Genomic DNA, 11,421 nt, shown 5'->3' with positions numbered 1-11,421 from the left:
ACATTAGCCAAGACACATTAGCCGAGACACCTTAGCGAAGACACCTTAGCCAAGACACCTTAGCCAAGACACCTTAGCCGAGACACATTAGCCATGACACATTAGCGAAGACACCTTAGCCAAGACACATTAGCCAAGACACCTTAGCCAAGACACATTAGCCAAGACACCTTAGCCAAGACACATTAGCCAAGACACATTAGCCGAGACACCTTAGCGAAGACACCTTAGCCAAGACACCTTAGCCAAGACACATTAGCCAAGACACCTTAGCCAGGACACATTAGCCAAGACACCTTAGCCAAGACACTTTAGCCAAGACACCTTAGCCAAGACACCTTAGCCAAGACACCTTAGCCAAGACACATTAGCCAATACACCTTAGCCAAGACACATTAGCCAAGACACCTTAGCCAAGACACATTAGCCAAGACACCTAAGCCAAGACACATTAGCCAAGACACATTAGCCAAGACACATTAGCCAAGACACCTTAGCCGAGACACATTAGCCAAGACACCTTAGCCAAGACACCTTAGCCAAGACACGTTAGCCAATACACCTTAGCCAAGACACCTTAGCCAAGACACATTAGCCAAGACACCTTAGCCAAGACACCTTAGCCAAGACACCTTAGCCAAGACACCTTAGCCGAGACACATTAGCCAAGACACATTAGCGAAGACACCTTAGCCAAGACACATTAGCCAAGACACCTTAGCCAAGACACCTTAGCCAAGACACATTAGCCAAGACACCTTAGCCGAGACACATTAGCCAAGACACCTTAGCCAAGACACCTTAGCCAAGACACATTAGCCGAGACACATTAGCCAAGACACCTTAGCCAAGACACCTTAGCCAAGACACCTTAGCCAAGACACCTTAGCCAAGACACATTAGCCAAGACACATTAGCCAAGACACATTAGCCGAGACACCTTAGCGAAGACACCTTAGCCAAGACACCTTAGCCAAGACACCTTAGCCGAGACACATTAGCCAAGACACATTCGCGAAGACACCTTAGCCAAGACACATTAGCCAAGACACCTTAGCCAAGACACCTTAGCCAAGACACATTAGCCAAGACACCTTAGCCAAGACACCTTAGCCAAGACACCTTAGCCAATACACCTTAGCCAAGACACCTTAGCCAAGACACCTTAGCCAAGACACATTAGCCAAGACACATTAGCCAAGACACCTTAGCCGAGACACATTAGCCAAGACACATTAGCCAAGACACCTTAGCCAAGACACCTTAGCCAAGTAACCTTAGCCAAGACACATTAGCCAAGACACATTAGCCAAGACACCTTAGCCGAGACACATTAGCAAAGACACCTTAGCCAAGACACATTAGCAAAGACACCTTAGCCAAGACACCTTAGCCAAGACACATTAGCCAAGACACCTTAGCCAAGACACATTAGCCAAGACACCTTAGCCAAGACACCTTAGCCAAGACACATTAGCCAAGACACATTAGCCAAGACACCTTAGCCGAGACACATTAGCCAAGACACATTAGCCAAGACACCTTAGCCAAGACACCTTAGCCAAGACACCTTAGCCAAGACACCTTAGCCAAGACACCTTAGCCAAGACACCTTAGCCGCGACACATTAGCCAAGACACCTTAGCCAAGACACCTTAGCCAAGACACATTAGCCAAGACACCTTAGCCAAGACACCTTAGCCAAGACACCTTAGCCAAGACACATTAGCCAAGACACATTAGCCAAGACACCTTCGCCGAGACACATTAGCCAAGACACCTTAGCCAAGACACATTAGCCAAGACACCTTAGCCGAGACACATTAGCCAAGACACCTTAGCCAAGACACCTTAGCCAAGACACATTAGCCAAGACACATTAGCCAAGACACCTTAGCCGAGACACATTAGCCAAGACACATTAGCCAAGACACCTTAGCCGAGACACCTAAGTCAAGACACATTAACCAAGACACATAAGCCAAGACACATTAGCCAAGACACCTTAGCCGAGACACATTAGCCAAGACACCTTAGCCAAGACACCTTAGCCAAGACACATTAGCCAAGACACCTTAGCCGAGACACATTAGCCAAGACACATTAGCCAAGACACCTTAGCCGAGACACCTAAGTCAAGACACATTAACCAAGACACATAAGCCAAGACACATTAGCCAAGACACCTTAGCCGAGACACATTAGCCAAGACACCTTAGCCAAGACACCTTAGCCAAGACACATTAGCCAAGACACCTTAGCCAAGACACCTTAGCCAAGACACCTTAGCCAAGACACCTTAGCCAAGACACATTAGCCAAGACACCTTAGCCGAGACACATTAGCCAAGACACCTTAGCCAAGACACATTAGCCAAGACACCTTAGCCGAGACACATTAGCCAAGACACCTTAGCCAAAACACATTAGCCAAGACACCTTAGCCGAGACACCTTAGCCAAGACACCTTAGCCAAGACACCTTAGCCAAGACACATTAGCCAAGACACCTTAGCCAAGACACCTTAGCCTAGACACATTAGCCAAGACACCTTAGCCAAGACACCTTAGCCAAGACACCTTAGCCAAGACACATTAGCCAAGACACCTTAGCCGAGACACATTAGCCAAGACACCTTAGCCAAGACACCTTAGCCAAGACACATTAGCCGAGACACATTAGCCAAGACACCTTAGCCAAGACACCTTAGCCAAGACACCTTAGCCAAGACACCTTAGCCAAGACACCTTAGCCAAGACACCTTAGCCAAGACACCTTAGCCAAGACACCTTAGCCAAGACACATTAGCCAAGACATTTTAGCCAAGACACCTTAGCCGAGACACATTAGCCAAGACACCTTAGCCAAGACACATTAGCCAAGACACCTACGCCAAGACACATTAGCCAAGACACATTAGCCAAGACACATTAGCCAAGACACCTTAGCCGAGACACATTAGCCAAGACACCTTAGCCAAGACACCTTAGCCAAGACACATTAGCCAAGACACCTTAGCCAAGACACCTTAGCCAAGACACTATAGCCGAGACACCTAAGTCAAGACACATTAACCAAGACACATAAGCCAAAACACATTAGCCAAGACACATTAGCCGAGACACATTAGCCAAGACACCTTAGCCAAGACACCTTAGCCAAGACACATTAGCCAAGACACCTTAGCCAAGACACCTTAGCCAAGACACCTTAGCCAAGACACCTTAGCCAAGACACATTAGCCAAGACACCTTAGCCGAGACACATTAGCCAAGACACCTTAGCCAAGACACATTAGCCAAGACACCTACGCCAAGACACATTAGCCAAGACACATTAGCCAAGACACCTTAGCCGAGACACATTAGCCAAGACACCTTAGCCAAGACACCTAAGCCAAGACACATTAGCCAAGACACCTTAGCCAAGACACCTCAGCCAAGACACCTTAGCCAAGACACCTTAGCCAAGACACCTTAGCCAAGACACCTTAGCCAAGACACCTTAGCCAAGACACATTAGCCAAGACACATTAGCCAAGACACCTTAGCCGAGACACATTAGCCAAGACACCTTAGCCAAGACACCTTAGCCAAGACACATAAGCCGAGACACATTAGCCAAGACACCTTAGCCAAGACACCTTAGCCAAGACACCTTAGCCAAGACACCTTAGCCAAGACACCTTAGCCAAGACACCTTAGCCAAGACACCTTAGCCAAGACACATTAGCCAAGACATTTTAGCCAAGACACCTTAGCCGAAACACATTAGCCAAGACACCTTAGCCAAGACACATTAGCCAAGACACATTAGCCAAGACACCTTAGCCGAGACACATTAGCCAAGACACCTTAGCCAAAACACCTTAGCCAAGACACATTAGCCAAGACACCTTAGCCAAGACACCTTAGCCAAGACACATTAGCCAAGACACCTTAGCCGAGACACATTAGCCAAGACACCTTAGCCGAGACACATTAACCAAGACACCTTAGCCAAGACACCTTAGCCAAGACACATTAGCCAAGACACCTTAGCCAAGACACATTAGCCAAGACACATTAGCCAAGACACCTTAGCCAAGACACCTTAGCCAAGACACATTAGCCAAGACACCTTAGCCGAGACACATTAGCCAAGACACATTAGCCAAGACACCTTAGCCGAGACACATTAGCCAAGACACCTTAGCCGAGACACATTAACCAAGACACCTTAGCCAAGACACCTTAGCCAAGACACATTAGCCGAGACACATTAGCCAAGACACCTTAGCCAAGACACCTTAGCCAAGACACCTTAGCCAAGACACCTTAGCCAAGACACCTTAGCCAAGACACCTTAGCCAAGACACCTTAGCCAAGACACATTAGCCAAGACATTTTAGCCAAGACACCTTAGCCGAAACACATTAGCCAAGACACCTTAGCCAAGACACCTTAGCCAAGACACCTTAGCCAAGACACATTAGCCAAGACACATTAGCCGAGACACGTTAGCCAAGACACCTTAGCCAAGACACCTTAGCCAAGACACATTAGCCAAGACACCTTAGCCAAGACACCTTAGCCAAGACACCTTAGCCAAGACACCTTAGCCAAGACACTTTAGCCAAGACACATTAGCCAAGACACCTTAGCCAAGACACCTTAGCCAAGACACCTTAGCCAAGACACCATAGCCAAGACACATTAGCCAAGACACTTTAGCCAAGACACCTTAGCCAAGACACCTTAGCCAAGACACCTTAGCCAAGACACCTTAGCCAAGACACATTAGCCGAGACACGTTAGCCAAGACACTTTAGCCAAGACACCTTAGCCAAGACACCTTAGCCAAGACACCTTAGCCAAGACACCTTAGCCAAGACACCTTAGCCAAGACACCTTAGCCAAGACACATTAGCCAAGACATTTTAGCCAAGACACCTTAGCCGAAACACATTAGCCAAGACACCTTAGCCAAGACACATTAGCCAAGACACATTAGCCAAGACACCTTAGCCGAGACACATTAGCCAAGACACCTTAGCCAAAACACCTTAGCCAAGACACCTTAGCCAAGACACATTAGCCAAGACACATTAGCCAAGACACCTTAGCCGAGACACATTAGCCAAGACACCTTAGCCAAAACACCTTAGCCAAGACACATTAGCCAAGACACCTTAGCCAAGACACCTTAGCCAAGACACATTAGCCAAGACACCTTAGCCGAGACACATTAGCCAAGACACCTTAGCCGAGACACATTAACCAAGACACCTTAGCCAAGACACCTTAGCCAAGACACATTAGCCAAGACACCTTAGCCAAGACACATTAGCCAAGACACATTAGCCAAGACACCTTAGCCAAAACACCTTAGCCAAGACACATTAGCCAAGACACCTTAGCCAAGACACCTTAGCCAAGACACATTAGCCAAGACACCTTAGCCGAGACACATTAGCCAAGACACCTTAGCCGAGACACATTAACCAAGACACCTTAGCCAAGACACCTTAGCCAAGACACCTTAGCCAAGACACATTAGCCAAGACATTTTAGCCAAGACACCTTAGCCGAGACACATTAGCCAAGACACCTTAGCCAAGACACCTTAGCCAAGACACCTTAGCCAAGACACCTTAGCCAAGACACCTAGCCAAGACACCTTAGCCAAGACACATTAGCCAAGACATTTTAGCCAAGACACCTTAGCCGAGACACATTAGTCAAGACACCTTAGCCAAGACACCTTAGCCAAGACACCTTAGCCAAGACACATTAGCCAAGACACCTTAGCCGAGACACCTTAGCCAAGACACCTTAGCCAAGACACCTTAGCCAAGACACATTAGCCAAGACACCTTAGCCAAGACACCTTAGCCAAGACACATTAGCCAAGACACCTTAGCCAAGACACCTTAGCCAAGACACATTAGCCAAGACATTTTAGCCAAGACACCTTAGCCGAAACACATTAGCCAAGACACCTTAGCCAAGACACATTAGCCAAGACACATTAGCCAAGACACCTTAGCCGAGACACATTAGCCGAGACACCTTAGCCAAGACACCTTAGCCAAGACACCTTAGCCAAGACACATTAGCCAAGACACCTTAGCCAAGACACCTTAGCCAAGACACCTTAGCCAAGACACCTTAGCCAAGACACCTTAGCCAAGACACCTTAGCCAAGACACCTTAGCCAAGACACATTAGCCAAGACACCTTAGCCAAGACACTATAGCCGAGACACCTAAGTCAAGACACATTAACCAAGACACATAAGCCAAAACACATTAGCCAAGACACATTAGCCGAGACACATTAGCCAAGACACCTTAGCCAAGACACCTTAGCCAAGACACATTAGCCAAGACACCTTAGCCAAGACACCTTAGCCAAGACACCTTAGCCAAGACACCTTAGCCAAGACACATTAGCCAAGACACCTTAGCCAAGACACATTAGCCAAGACACCTTAGCCAAGACACCTTAGCCAAGACACTATAGCCGAGACACCTAAGTCAAGACACATTAACCAAGACACATAAGCCAAAACACATTAGCCAAGACACATTAGCCGAGACACATTAGCCAAGACACCTTAGCCAAGACACCTTAGCCAAGACACCTTAGCCAAGACACATTAGCCAAGACACCTTAGCCAAGACACCTTAGCCAAGACACCTTAGCCAAGACACCTTAGCCAAGACACCTTAGCCAAGACACCTTAGCCAAGACACCTTAGCCAAGACACATTAGCCAAGACACCTTAGCCAAGACACTATAGCCGAGACACCTAAGTCAAGACACATTAACCAAGACACATAAGCCAAAACACATTAGCCAAGACACATTAGCCGAGACACATTAGCCAAGACACCTTAGCCAAGACACCTTAGCCAAGACACATTAGCCAAGACACCTTAGCCAAGACACCTTAGCCAAGACACCTTAGCCAAGACACCTTAGCCAAGACACATTAGCCAAGACACCTTAGCCAAGACACATTAGCCAAGACACCTTAGCCAAGACACCTTAGCCAAGACACTATAGCCGAGACACCTAAGTCAAGACACATTAACCAAGACACATAAGCCAAAACACATTAGCCAAGACACATTAGCCGAGACACATTAGCCAAGACACCTTAGCCAAGACACCTTAGCCAAGACACCTTAGCCAAGACACCTTAGCCAAGACACCTTAGCCAAGACACCTTAGCCAAGACACATTAGCCAAGACACCTTAGCCAAGACACCTTAGCCAAGACACCTTAGCCAAGACACTTTAGCCAGGACACCTTAGCCAAGACACATTAGCCGAGACACATTAGCCAAGACACCTTAGCCAAGACACATTAGCCAAGACACCTTAGCCAAGACACATTAGCCAAGACACCTTAGCCAAGACACCTTAGCCAAGACACCTTAGCCAAGACACATTAGCTAAGACACTTTAGCCAAGACACCTTAGCCAAGACACATTAGCCGAGACACATTAGCCAAGACACCTTAGCCAAGACACATTAGCCAAGACTCCTTAGCCAAGACACCTTAGCCAAGACACATTAGCCAAGACACCTTAGCCAAGACACCTTAGCCAAGACACCTTAGCCAAGACACCTTAGCCGAGACACATTAGCCAAGACACATTAGCCAAGACACCTTAACCAAGACACCTTAGCCAAGACACCTTAGCCAAGACACTTTAGCCAAGACACCTTAGCCAAGACACATTAGCCGAGACACATTAGCCAAGACACCTTAGCCAAGACACATTAGCCAAGACACTTTAGCCAAGACACCTTAGCCAAGACACATAAGCCAAGACACCTTAGCCAAGACACCTTAGCCAAGACACATTAGCCAAGACACCTTAGCCAAGACACCTTAGCCAAGACACATTAGCCAAGACACCTTAGCCGAGACACATTAGCCAAGACACATTAGCCAAGACACCTTAGCCAAGACACCTTAGCCAAGACACCTTAGCCAAGACACCTTAGCCAAGACACATTAGCCAAGACACTTTAGCCAAGACACCTTAGCCAAGACACATTAGCCGAGACACATTAGCCAAGACACCTTAGCCAAGACACCTTAGCCAAGACACCTTAGCCAAGACACCTTAGCCAAGACACATTAGCCAAGACACCTTAGCCAAGACACCTTAGCCAAGACACCTTAGCCAAGACACCTTAGCCGAGACACATTAGCCAAGACACATTAGCCAAGACACCTTAGCCAAGACACCTTAGCCAAGACACCTTAGCCAAGACACTTTAGCCAAGACACCTTAGCCAAGACACATTAGCCGAGACACATTAGCCAAGACACCTTAGCCAAGACACATTAGCCAAGACACCTTAGCCAAGACACCTTAGCCAAGACACATTAGCCAAGACACATTAGCCAAGACACTTTAGCCAAGACACATTAGCCAAGACACTTTAGCCGAGACACATTAGCCAAGACACATTAGCCAAGACACATTAGCCAAGACACCTTAGCCAAGACACCTTAGCCAAGACACCTTAGCCAAGACACATTAGCCAAGACACCTTAGCCAAGACACCTTAGCCAAGACACCTTAGCCAAGACACCTTAGCCAAGACACCTTAGCCAAGACACATTAGCCAAGACACTTTAGCCAAGACACCTTAGCCAAGACACATTAGCCGAGACACATTAGCCAAGACACCTTAGCCAAGACACATTAGCCAAGACACCTTAGCCAAGACACCTTAGCCAAGACACATTAGCCAAGACACCTTAGCCAAGACACCTTAGCCAAGACACCTTAGCCAAGACACCTTAGCCGAGACACATTAGCCAAGACACATTAGCCAAGACACATTAGCCAAGACACCTTAGCCAAGACACCTTAGCCAAGACACCTTAGCCAAGACACATTAGCCAAGACACCTTAGCCAAGACACCTTAGCCAAGACACATTAGCCAAGACACCTTAGCCAAGACACCTTAGCCAAGACACCTTAGCCAAGACACATTAGCCAAGACACTTTAGCCGAGACACATTAGCCAAGACACATTAGCCAAGACACCTTAGCCAAGACACATTAGCCAAGACACCTTAGCCAAGACACTTTAGCCGAGACACATTAGCCAAGACACCTTAGCCAAGACACCTTAGCCAAGACACATTAGCCAAGACACTTTAGCCGAGACACATTAGCCAAGACACCTTAGCCAAGACACCTTAGCCAAGACACCTTAGCCAAGACACCTTAGCCAAGACACATTAGCCAAGACACCTTAGCCAAGACACATTAGCCAAGACACATTAGCCAAGACACCTTAGCCAAGACACCTTAGCCAAGACACCTTAGCCAAGACACCTTAGCCAAGACACCTTAGCCAAGACACCTTAGCCAAGACACATTAGCCAAGACACATTAGCCAAGACACCTTAGCCAAGACACCTTAGCCAAGACACCTTAGCCAAGACACCTTAGCCAAGACACCTTAGCCAAGACACCTTAGCCAAGACACATTAGCCAAGACACATTAGCCAAGACACCTTAGCCAAGACACATTAGCCAAGACACCTTAGCCGAGACACATTAGCCAAGACACTTTAGCCAAGACACCTTAGCCAAGACACCTTAGCCAAGACACCTTAGCCAAGACACCTTAGCCAAGACACATTAGCCAAGACACATTAGCCAAGACACATTAGCCAAGACACCTTAGCCAAGACACCTTAGCCAAGACACATTAGCCAAGACACATTAGCCAAGACACCTTAGCCGAGACACATTAGCCAAGACACCTTAGCCAAGACACCTTAGCCAAGACACATTAGCCAAGACACCTTAGCCAAGACACCTTAACCAAGACACCTTAGCCAAGACACATTAGCCAAGACACCTTAGCCAAGACACCTTAGCCGAGACACATTAGCCAAGACACCTTAGCCAAGACACATTAGCCAAGACACCTTAGCCAAGACACCTTAGCCAAGACACATTAGCCAAGACACCTTAGCCAAGACACCTTAGCAAAGACACCTTAGCCAAGACACATTAGCCAAGACACTTTAGCCGTGACACATTAGCCAAGACACATTAGCCAAGACACCTTAGCCAAGACACCTTAGCCAAGACACCTTAGCCAAGACACCTTAGCCAAGACACATTAGCCAAGACACTTTAGCCCAGACACCTTAGCCGAGACACATTAGCCAGTACACCTTAGCCAAGACACCTTAACCAAGACACCTTAGCCAAGACACCTTAGCCAAGACACATTAGCCAAGACACCTTAGCCAAGACACATTAGCCAAGACACCTTAGCCAAGACACCTTAGCCAAGACACATTAGCCAAGACACCTTAGCCAAGACACCTTAGCCAAGACACCTTAGCCAAGACACCTTAGCCAAGACACCTTAGCCGAGACATATTAGCCAAGACACATTAGCCAAGACACATTAGCCAAGACACCTTAGCCAAGACACTTTAGCCAAGACACTTTAGACAAGATACATTAGCCAAGACACATTAGCCAAGACACATTAGCCAAGACACATTAGCCAAGACACCTTAGCCAAGACACCTTAGCCAAGACACCTTAGCCAAGACACATTAGCCAAGACACCTTAGCCAAGACACCTTAGCCAAGACACCTTAGCCAAGACACCTTAGCCAAGACACCTTAGCCAAGACACCTTAGCCAAGACACATTAGCCAAGACACCTTAGCCAAGACACCTTAGCCAAGACACCTTAGCCAAGACACATTAGCCAAGACACCTTAGCCAAGACACCTTAGCCAAGACACATTAGCCAAGACACCTTAGCCAAGACACCTTAGCCAAGACACCTTAGCCAAGACACATTAGCCAAGACACTTTAGCCGAGACACATTAGCCAAGGCACATTAGCCAAGACACCTTAGCCAAGACACCTTAGCCAAGACACCTTAGCCAAGACACCTTAGCCAAGACACATTAGCCAAGACACTTAAGCCAAGACACCTTAGCCGAGACACATTAGCCAGTACACCTTAGCCAAGACACCTTAGCCAAGACACCTTAGCCAAGACACCTTAGCCAAGACACCTTAGCCGAGACATATTAGCCAAGACACCTTGACCAAGACACATTAGCCAAGACACCTTAGCCAAGACACTTTAGCCAAGACACTTTAGACAAGATACATTAGCCAAGACACATTAGCCAAGACACATTAGCCAAGACACATTAGCCAAGACACCTTAGCCAAGACACCTTAGCCAAGACACCTTAGCCAAGACACATTAGCCAAGACACCTTAGCCAAGACACCTTAGCCAAGACACCTTAGCCAAGACACCTTAGCCAAGACACCTTAGCCAAGACACCTTAGCCAAGACACATTAGCCAAGACACCTTAGCCAAGACACCTTAGCCAAGACACCTTAGCCAAG

At 47.4% G+C, this 11,421-nt stretch overlaps 1 long non-coding RNA gene across 1 annotated transcript in view; it reads right to left on the bottom strand.

The window, feature by feature from the left end:
• Positions 1-2,196: 2,196 nt before the first annotated feature.
• The window catches only part of LOC125774489 (uncharacterized), a 68,979-nt gene continuing 59,754 nt past the window's right edge, over positions 2,197-11,421 (bottom strand). Inside the window, exon 3 of the long non-coding RNA XR_007420964.1 lies at positions 2,197-2,564. This is a non-coding gene — a long non-coding RNA (uncharacterized LOC125774489). The remainder of the gene's footprint in view (positions 2,565-11,421) is intronic.

Source organism: Anopheles funestus, unplaced genomic scaffold (assembly GCF_943734845.2).
Source record: "Anopheles funestus unplaced genomic scaffold, idAnoFuneDA-416_04 scaffold_12_ctg1, whole genome shotgun sequence".
NCBI lineage: Eukaryota > Metazoa > Arthropoda > Insecta > Diptera > Culicidae > Anopheles > Anopheles funestus.
This window is presented reverse-complemented; position numbering and strand designations above follow the sequence as displayed.